General features: G+C 38.2%; 1 long non-coding RNA gene across 1 annotated transcript in view; it reads left to right on the plus strand.

Annotated features, from left to right (window-relative positions):
- Positions 1-11,285, plus strand: part of LOC105990790 — a 37,049-nt gene that overhangs the window by 11,526 nt on the left and 14,238 nt on the right. The window contains exon 2 of the long non-coding RNA XR_001175331.1: positions 1,925-1,988. This is a non-coding gene — a long non-coding RNA (uncharacterized LOC105990790). The remainder of the gene's footprint in view (positions 1-1,924; positions 1,989-11,285) is intronic.

Here is an 11,285-nt window from a genome sequence, read left to right on the forward strand (position 1 = left end):
TATCACTTGAGCCACAGCGCCACTTCCGGCTTTTTTCTTTTTGCTTATGTGGTGCTGAGGAATCGAACCCAGGGCCTCAGGCATGCAAGGCAAGCGCTTTAGCACTGAGCCACCTTCCCAGCCCCCAGCTATGGATTTTCTAAGTATGAATTTTGATTTGAAACTTTTTATGGTAATTCTGATGACCAGATTCACATTTTAGAAGTGATTTAATTACTACTTATGGAAAGGCAGTGAAGTTAAGTCTATTAAAACAAGGTTTCTTATGATAAGTATCTTCTTATGAAGATACTTATGGGTGTATGCTGTTGATGATAACAGTTATGATTATTTGTAAATCTCAAAGTCCATTCAAGTTTTCCTTGATGTAACTTCTTTCTAGAACGAATTATTCAGAAGAGTCAAAATTTCAATGAATAAATTTTTTTTCTGATGCTCTGTGTTGTATATATCTAAGGGAAATTTCAGTGTCGCATCTCTAATATAAATATGAATGATTAAGGCACAAGAAAATAAGTTTTGGTATAAAATGACATTCATCAGCATGCCATTTCTTTATTTTAAATGTTGAACATCATTGTCCTGAAGAAATTTGAAGCTTGCAGTAGCCCAGCCTTTAATAAGTTTGGTAATGTTTCTTATGATATAGTAGCGAGAAAATTCTCTAGAAACTATAAATGCATACTTTATGTGTACATGGACAAAATGAAATTTTTTTTTTTTTGGTCCAGTCGTGGGCCTGAACTCTGGGCCTGGGCACTGTCCCTCAGCTCTTCAGCTCAGGGCTAGTGCTCTACCACTTGAGCCACAGCGCCACTTCTGGCTTTGTTTTCCTGCTTATGTGGTGCTGGGGAATCGAACCCAGGGCCTCATGCGTGCAACGCAAGCACTCTACCACTGGGCCACCTTCCAAGCCCCGACAAAATGAAATTTTAGAGTTGTGAAATTAATTTTTATGGAACTAATATTCTTAGTTTGTGGTTATATTTTATAAACAAATTTAGTTTCAGGAAAGAAGAACTAGGTCCAACAGTAGATCAGGACCCACCTGTTGGGGAAAACCAGAAATAGGAGGAAGAAGTTATCGATGGCTCATTCTTAGCTGAGAAAAAATCAGTATGGAATAATTAAGGTCAATTACAGAATTATGGTTATGTGAGTTCACATATATTATTGCAAGGAAATTGTTTAAACTAGTTAATATACATGAGAGTAATAAACCAATTAAATGATCTCTTTGCTAAAATTAATATGTGATGGTAGTAAAGGATTGCAAGGAAACTGTTTAAACTAGTTAATATACATGAGAGTAATAAACCAATTAAAATTGCTAAAATTAATATGTGATGGTAGTAAAGGATGTCAAAGGAAGTGCAGGGCTGATAAGGTTAATTAGAGCCTCTTCATTAAATTCTAATATTAAAGAAATGCTGTATACATTAGGACAGTCTAATTCTATTAAGAATTGATAGGATAACTGGGCATTGGTGGCTCATGCCTGTAATCCTAGCTACTCAAGAGGCTAAGATCTGAGGATCATGGTTCAAAGCCAGCCTGGTCAGGAAAGTCTGTGAGACTCTTATCTCCAATTAACCACCAGAAAACTGAAAGTGGTGCTGTGGCTCAAGTGGTAGAGCACTAGCCTTGAGCTGAAGAGCTGAGGGACAGCGCCCAGACCCGGAGTTCAAGCCCAATGACTGACAAAAAGAAAAAAAAAGAATTGATATGATGTTGGCACTGCTGAAATTAGACAAGTATTGAGCTATGTAAAGGGTTTCAGGAAATGAGCTTAAATAACAAACTCAGGCTGTAAACCTCATTTGAAATTCCAGGTAAAGTTTAAGAATAATAGTTCATATTTGTGTAAGATTTTACAATACTCTGACTATCCACCTGTACATGATCTCATTTGATTCTTTTCAAGAATTCTGTAGGATAGTGGTACACATTTGGAGGCTCTGAGAAGTTCACAGACTTGCTAAAGTAAGGTAAATAGTCCCTAAATAACGACTGGGACTTGAATCCTTGGTCTCTCCCAAAAATGCATATATTCATTGTGTTAGTTTCCTATGGTTGCTACAACAAAACACTCCAATGGAAATTTATTTGCAGTTACAGAATTCAGAAGTCTACAATCAAGGTGTTGGCAAGATTGAACTTCCTTAGCGGTTGGAATCCATTGTCTTACGGCCTTCTCACTCTGTTCTCTGCCTTCTTGGTTTCTCTTCAATGTCATCTCTTCAGTCTGCCTCAAATCTCTTTCTGCTTTTCTCTAATAAGAATGGACTTTAAAGAAATCTACTTGTCATTGGATTTAGGTCCACTATGGTAAATCCAGAATCCTTTCATCTGAAGATCCTTAACAGTGTTATCTGTAAAGACCTTTGTAGACATATCAGAGCTCCGGCTTTCCATTCAGCCTACTACATTCATTATTGCATTTATTTCTAGATGAGGAAATAAGTTTCTTTATGAAGATGGGAAAGGAGACTAAGGAATATTTTAATCAGAAGATAGAGAGGAACATTCAAAATATTTCTAGTTGGTGCAAAGTGCTTAGTAAGTACATGTTAACTTTCAGAAGTCAAATATCTCGGATGTAGCTGAAGAAAGAATCAATTGCTGTAAGGTGAAAGATGTGATATTTTCTATTTTCTCCAAAAGATAGTGTTAGCACAGAGAAATGAAGTATTTATCTTGAGTTCTACCGAATTGTTAGGCTAACTTTAGATTCACAAAATTATAAAAACAAATGACTGGGCTAGGAAGGTGGCTCAGTGGTAGAGTGCTTGCCTTGCATGCATGAGGCCCTGGGTTGATTCCTCAGCACCACATAAGCAGAAAAAGCTGGAAGTGGGCCCCACGACCGACAAAAAAAAAAATTGGGGCTGGGAAGGTGATTGTGGATAGTATTATTAACCCATTTAGAAAACAAAATGTATAAAGTACCTCAAAGGTTAGGGGTCAGAAAAATTGTAATAAAAATGCAGTCTTTGGGCTTTTAAAGACTCATAGTAGATCTGAATAGTGGCTCAGTGGTAGAGTTCTTGCCTTGCATGCATGAGGCCCTGAGTTTGATTCCTCAGCACCACATAAGCAGAAAAAGCTGGAAGTGGCATTGTGGCTCAAGTGGTAGAATGCTAGCGTTGAGCTGAAGAGCTGAGGGATAGCACCCAGGCCCAGAGTTCAGGCCCATGACAAAAAAACAACCAACCCCCCTCCAAAAAAACTCCCAAATGACTAAATTAAGCTCAAATATTCAATTTTGTGTAACTAGCAACATTAAAACTGTCAACCTTTTAATTTTTTGTGTAATTGGGTTAAAGTGGCTTAGTAGAGGGAGACTGGAAGGCATGTTGTAAGTGAGCTTTACGCACAAGTGAGACAACATAATCAGTTTCCTATGTTGTATAGACATTCCAATTTGGGTCATGGAAGCTCAGATGATTCTTGTATGAAAATATTTGGAGGTTAAGACCTGATGTGTCTTTTATACAGTTAGATCCACAGTGTGATTTTTGACACAGAATACATGTGGTCAGACAACACTTGGTGTGTGAATGAAATAATATTTTGAGGACAAGCCTCAGTGTCACATTTTGGAAGGTCTTGGATGATGGGTAGAATTTTTTCATTCCATTAACTTTTTTTTTTGTCATGGGGCTTGAACTCTGGGCCTAGGAGCTGTCCCTCCTCTCTTCAGCTCAAGGTAAGCACTCTACCACTTGAGCCACTGTGCCACTTCCGGTTTTCTGAGTGGTTTATTGGAGATAAGAGTCTCATGGACTTTTCTGCCCAGGCTGGCCTTGAACCATGATCCTCAGATCTTAGCCTCTTGAGTAGCTAGGCTTACAGGCATGAGCCACCAGTGACTGGCTCCATTGATTTTTTGGAGATAATGGACTCACTGATGAGTCCATTTCTCATGACAGCCTACAACATTTTCATTACCAATAACCACTGGTTCTCTTTGTTAAGGAGACTCCTATCCATCAATTCACTTTTATTTATATGGGACTCAGCTCCTATTTGAGGTGTCAGGGTAGGCTTATTATACAGTTTTTTAGACCTGTTCTCCATTGAGTTCTAGGGGAGGATTCAGACTTTTGCTCTCTCAAAAGTCTGCAAAATAATCAACTCACTGATATAGATGCAAGTATAGGGACTTGAACTATGTGCAAGATTCTTCTATGGATTATGTTAAATTTATTTTCCAGCCTAGCTTAGAAGCTAAGTATTGTCACCATCTTAGGTCAGTTGCCAAGTTCACACCAAAACTTCACCCTTTCTTCTTAGTCCTTCAGTGATAGCCTCATCCCTGTTTTGTTTGTATGTAACTTTTGTGAAATCTTATGGTTTTTCTATATTCTTAAAGCTCAGAAATTTCTCTAGGGTATATCTAGGATACTGAGTCCTTTGGACCTATTAACTCTTGTCTCCTCCTGAGAGAAGTTTACTTATATTGTGTTTTGATGATCAGGTTTTCCAGTATGGTCTAGAATACTTTTCCAGTGTGGGCTTCTCTCACTGGAACTTCTTTTTATTTCCAGTTAGACTTCCTAGACTTGCCCTCTCATTCTCTTTTCATTTGGGTTTCTATTCTTATTTATTTATTTTTAGACAGTGTGATACTAACTTGCTTTCCAAATCACAAATTTGTTCTTTGTAAGAGTCTATTATACTTTTTATTTCTTCAGTTGGAATTTAGAATTTATAAATCATGCTTAAGAAATTTTCCAATCTATTATTTTGTTCTGGCTATTCCTGAACATTCAACAGCATATAAAAGTAAAACATAGAAATGAAATAGTTTATTTTAGAAATGTGAGGTTATTCCAACTTTGGCAAGTAATGATAAAATATGTCACTTTAAATAATGAAAGAAAAAAACCACAGGCATGGCAAACATATTTGATAAATCAATAGCAAATCTAGCTTAGAAAAAAGCAACTGTTAGTAATCCAGGAAATACTTTCTTAAGAGCAGTGTCATAGTTAACATTGAAAATTGACATTGAAGTACTTGAACAGCGTTCCCTAGCATGTCCTGAGAGTGTCATGGTATATTAGACAATAGACATTTTTTCTCTTTATGGTAGTTCAGACACCCGAGTTCCTTCAATCTTATGACATTGCCAGTCCCTAGGGCCTTGAACTCTTATGTTCCTTTCTGGTAGAATTGCAAAACAGAGTGGAGGATGTACCTTCCTTCTCAGTTACCTTGGCCTGGATGTGAAACAGATAATCTCCATACTCATTCATATTTTCTTTAATTGGCCAGAACTTGATCTCATTCATGTGCACTGTATGTGCATGTGGTAGTAGGGGTTAGGAGAGAGATGTGGAGCAGTATCTGCTGGGCAGCCACAGGTAAAGCCATAGACATTTTCATTTGTGGTTAGCAGTAGTGGAAATTAGGGCTACCTATATGAAGGGCACTGTGGTAGTCATCTATTGAATTTAAAAATATATACATACCTTTTTGCCCTCAAATTTCCTTCTCTGCAGTTTGTGTGTCCTAGTACTAGTGCTTGAACTCAGGGCCTCACATTCTTGCTCAGTCTTTTTTTTAATTTTGTCACCTGTGGGCTTTGAACTCAGAGCCTGGGTGCTGTCCCTGAGCTCTTGCTCAAGGCTAGCACTCTACCACTTTGAACCACAGCTCCACTTTGGGTTTTTGAGTGGCTAATTGGAGATGAGTCTCATGGAAACTTTTCTGCCTGGGCTGGCTTCAAACCACCATCATCAAGTCTCAGCTTCCTCTGCGTAGCTAGTATTACAGGTTTGAGCCATTGGTACTCTGTTTTCTTGCTCAGTTTTGTTGCTATGACTGACACAGTTGAACTATGTTTCCAGTTCTGTACTTTTTGTAGTTATTTTGGAGATAATAGTCTCCCCGACTTTTGTATTAAGGCTGCCTCCAAACTATGATTTTCAGTTCTCCTTAGTAGGTAGGTTTATAGACTTGAGCCACTGGTACCCAGCTTCTCTAGCAATTTTTCCTATAGAGTTACACACACAGCTATATGCACATTTACACTTAAAGGTTATGGAAATATTTCAAATGTTCATTTAAAGGGACTAAATGAATGCAGTATTGTATAGCCATCCACACAGTAGAACACTCTGCCACTAAAAGCAGTAGGTATATGTTTTGACTGATTGCAAAGAAAAAAGTAAGGTACAAAAATTGTGTGCATTTTTACCACTTAAAAAGAAAAACATATATGTACTTGTATGTTTCTGGAACATTTATAGAATGGTCACAAAAAAAATGGAAGGATCACAAAAAGCTGGTAGTAGTGTCTGCTTCTTATTAAACTTAAGACAGTTAGAGGGATGAGCAAGGCAAAATGTGCTTTTACTATTTTTTTTCTTCTCCAGTGCTGGGGATCAAAGCTAGAGCCTTGTGCATGCTAGGTGGTGCTGTACAACTGAGCTCCGTGGCTCTGTGTATGCTTTAATGATTATTTTTGCTGGTATTGGGATTTTTCTTGCTCAGCTGGTGCTCTACCATTTGAGTTATACTTGTAGCCCATGGTATTTTTTAAAAAACTTTTTAAAAAATTTATCATACTTTATTAAATTAATTAAATCAATTCAGTTTTATTTTATTTTTTTTCAATTCAGTTTTAAAATCATGATATACACCTATTCAGATGTATGTAAATATCAGTTGTAAAATAGTAAACAGAATGAAAAGATGCTTGTAATGTATTGTTATGTTAAAAGCAGTGTTGAAAAGTATGAACAGTGTAGTCTCTTCTAAATAAAGGGCACATACAAAAATACAATATTTTTTGTGGTTTTATTTATCTTTTTTATAATGAACATAGGCTATCTTTAACAATTTAAAGAAAAATTTAAAAAATGATAAAAAACAAACTCAGTGAAACTTAATGGTTCTTATTGGCCTTACCATGAACCCTCCTCCCATTTCTTCTGTTGAGTTAATGAATGCCTCCATTTTCTCTCCATGCTCCATTTTTCACACAATTCATCACATTCAATTTCATTTTTTTATGTACAGATTTGGTTTACCTACAGTGTACATTCTTATAGTACCTGAATCATTGGTTCATCATTCCTTTTTGTGTCAAGAGTAAAATTTTTCTTATAGCAGGTGTGCAGTAAGTAATTGAGTTAGCATGTGAAACGGAGCATAATGAATGAACGGTTGCTAGTTGATTCTTGTTTTTGTATAATGCAGCCTATATCCAATACAGTACCTGCAAATATCACTAATTAGCAATGCCAGTGACTTAGTAGATGCAGTTCAGAGCTGGGGGTGGGGCAGAGACTTCCTTTCTAAAATGATCTCTGTTTCTCTATCCTAAATTAGTCAGCAGGAAAAACATCAATCATAAAAAGTGATAATGTTAAAAATAAATGCAGGAATAATCAAGCTTCTGATGACACAATCCCTGTTCTGATACGTATGAATGCATTCATTCTATTGATCATACAATTTAGAGCAGTTTTCCCTTATTCTCCTTTTCCTATTTCTCTCCTTTGGCTACACTCTCACCTATACACATTGATGTATTTTTGGTGTAGTTTATTGGGGGCCAGGTACGAATCAGTGAGGACAAACACAAATAAAAGATTGGGGAGCTGAAAATGTGATTTACAGAAGTAAGATTCTGCGTTGAAAATTACTTAAAAATGGATATTATGGTCTGGAGTCACTTCCTTTTTTAATCTGATTACCCCTGTGCTATTTTCATCTATGCATCATCCCTGTGTTCTACTCACACAGGTCTATTTGTTGTACCCCATAACTTTCTTCTAGTGGCTTTCCTGAGACATTTTCCTTTTGGGACATCCTCTCCATGTAAGCATTGATCCAAGCTGAATGGGCCCCAGGATGCCCAGATAACTAGTTAAGCCGCATTTTCTGATATATCTGTAAGGGTAGTTCTGGGAGAGATTTGGGTCTATAAACTAAGTGAATTGCCCTCTCCAATGAGGGTCAGCATTGTGAAACCTGTGGAGCATCTGAATGGATCACAATGACCGATGAGACATACTTCCCTTTTACTTGATTGGGACACATACTGTCTTCCAGTTTTTTAGCCCTTGGTCTTCAACTAGAACTCATACTCTCAGTTATGAGTCTCAGGCCTTTGGGCTTGTTCCCAAATTACACTGCCTTCTTTTCTGGCTCTCCAATTTGTAGACCAGAGATCATGGGACTTCTTAGTCTCCATAGTCACATAAGCCAATTCCTCATAATCTTCCCCCATATGGTTTCTGTTTCTCTGGGACACCCTAATATAACTACCTTCTCATGAACAGCAATTCAGATGCCATCCTTACTGAAATCATTGCAGACTCTGCCAGTCATGTTTCCTCTTTCTTCCACAAAATGATTATCCTCCATTAGATAAATAGTTTCTTTTAATTCATCTGTTCTATACACATCCATTGAGGGTCATCTGCACATGTATTCTTCTGGGAGCTAGAATAAGAGACCCTATGACATTGTGTCCCAAAGAAGCTCACAGAAGAATAAGTAGATAAACAGGTAGTTTCAGCATGGTGTTATGAGTGCAGTATGTTACAGGAATTGCTGTAATTTACAGAAGTCTGGGAGCACAGAGGAAAAGAAGCTTATATGGCAGGGCATGGCAAATTCCGGAAAGAGCTGAGTTGAACATTGAAGGTAGAGAAATGGAGGTCAGGAAGGGAATTTTCCAGACTGGTAGAAGTTGTTAGGGGTATGAAAGCGTCTGGCATGTCTGAAGAATGACAAGTGGCTGAAGTTGGAATGTGAGTTGGGGTGGAGGTGAACCTAGAAAGCAAGAAAGGGTGGAATGGTGAGGATTGTTATTTGTGTGTGCAAGCTGGAATTTTTGGAAATTGATATGGAACCTTTGAGGGATTTTGGCTACAGGAGTGAGAGAAGAGTCTTGAATTTTGTGAGCTCTTTGGGGGCATTGTGACTTTGACTATAAGCAAAAAGACTATAACCTACCAGTTAAGGATGCTTGGGTTTGAATTTCAGCTTTCATACTTACTAGTTTTGGATTTGGAAGTTAGACATGTACCTAAGTTTCCTTAAGAGTTTCCATAAAATAATAAAGATGATGTTGTAGAGTGTTGTGTGGATTAATGACACGTTAATGCATATAAAGGAAAGGCCTGGCTCTATACTTGCCATGTGATTACATTCCCAGTAAGTGTTATTCTGAACTGTTACTAAGTCACATGAGTAATTTGTGGAGAGGACCAGAGTGATCAAGAGAATCCCAGACTTCAGGAAACTGGACAGAGTAACATCCATCTAAATCCCCCTAACTTGATCCAGATTTTTCAGGTCAAGGGTGTCCTTGGAGAGGGAGGAATCTCCTTTTTCCCCCTAAATTTCTGTACTATGCTGTAACTGCTTCTGTGGTTACGGTGAGATAATTACAGGTTGATGGGTTCTGAAGCAGTGAAATAAAATGAATTTCAGTTACCTTGGGAGTAGGTTACCTTGTGGTAGGGAGTTCTTATGGGCCCTTCAATTACCTTCACTTAACTCTTCCTTTGGGAGTTACATGTGAAATACATCTCTGAACTTTATACAAATGTCATTAATTACAGGTTCATAATACCCATGACTGGAATAAAGCTAGTGACTATCTTAGTAGTGTCCCCCTTTAGGAGTTGGTTTGCTGGTGTTGATACGTACCATACCGTGTCAAACCTTGTTGCCCTATTCCCCTTTCCTACACTCCCAGATTTTTCCAACTTTAGGACCTGAGTGGGAGTCTCACGTTGGAGGATGTTGTGCAAACCACATGCGTAAAGAAAATAATTTACATTTTTCCTTTCTTAGCTTCTGGAACATCAGTGATTCTATCCTCCCACTTCTATTGGGCAGAAATTGAGGTAGTCTCCTTATGCTCTCTTATCTTCTCCAAAACCCACCACACGCATGTGCGCGCACGCACAAACACACACACACACACACACACACACACACACACACACACACACACACACACACACACACACACACACCATTCCCTGCCGTGCATGTCCACAAGAGTCCAGCATAGCTACACTTTTTCCTGACTCAAGGGCCAAGGAGTGTACAGTGTCTTTGGTAATAAGTGGATCTTCCAAAAGCCATCCCACCCACCTTCCAGGCAAGTGCTGTGCCACTAAGCTTTGTCCGCACACCTAATGAATTTGTTTTTTTGTCTCCATCCTATCCTTTCCATTCATTACTGTATTTTAGCTGTTTTTTTCCCCTGTGTTTTGTTGTTATTTGCAATTTTTCTCTCTGTATCCCTTGGAAGGTTTTATACATTCAGTAAATAATTTTGATACAAGACAAGGTGCGTATTTAATGACAATATATTCAGATACAAAAATTGCAAAATGTTACCTTGTTTTACATTTTTTTTTGTTGGTCCTGGGCCTGAACTCTGGGCCTGGGTGCTGTCCCCCAGCTCTTCAGCTCAAGGCTGGCGTTCTACCACTTGAGCCACAGCACCACTCCCAACCTTTTCTGTTTATGTGGTGCAGAAGGATCAAACCCAGGGCCTCACAAGGCAAGTGCTCTACCACTGAGCCACCTTCCCTTCCCAGCCCCTGTTTTACATATTTTTAAATGAGAACAGTTTGTTCCTAGGGGTTAGATCCCACCAGTTTTAGAATTAGTTGATTACCCTCTGCTTAGCAAAGGGACTGGGATGGATGGCCTGTAAATCCCAAAGAAGATCTCCTATTAGAGGCAAGTCTGTGTCATGCCAAATGGTTTTCATCCCAGCTTTTTGCAGTGACCCTCAGTTCACAATGAAGTTTTCACAGATTTAGTATTTAAGTCTATAAAGGGAATTAATAAATCAGAGGAGACATATACTGCCAGTCAACAAAACAACACCTACCAAATGATTCTACCTATATAAATTCTTGAATAACAAAACATGCTGGTAGAAGTAGCAGCAGTGTTTGCTTGTGGATATGTGGAAATTTGGAGTGAAAGATATTTGAAATAGTGGCTATATGGGTGTATGCATTTATCAAAAGATGAACACTTCATCGTATATGTATTTTATATTTATAAAACCCAAATGAGGGGGGGTGGTGGGGGACCCTGGGAAGGGATGGGAAGGGGAAACAAAGGAGGAGGCAACAATGCTTGATAAGAAATGTACTCATTACCTTGCTCATGTAATTGTAACCCCTCTGTATGGAATTTTCACAATTAAAAATAAAAAGAAATCACAATGAATTCTATGCTTCCAACAGAAAGAATGACACTGCCTCATAAGGATATAGGACTTGGAAAAA

The sequence above is a fragment of the Dipodomys ordii genome, unplaced genomic scaffold (assembly GCF_000151885.1).
Source record: "Dipodomys ordii isolate 6190 unplaced genomic scaffold, Dord_2.0 Scaffold67, whole genome shotgun sequence".
NCBI lineage: Eukaryota > Metazoa > Chordata > Mammalia > Rodentia > Heteromyidae > Dipodomys > Dipodomys ordii.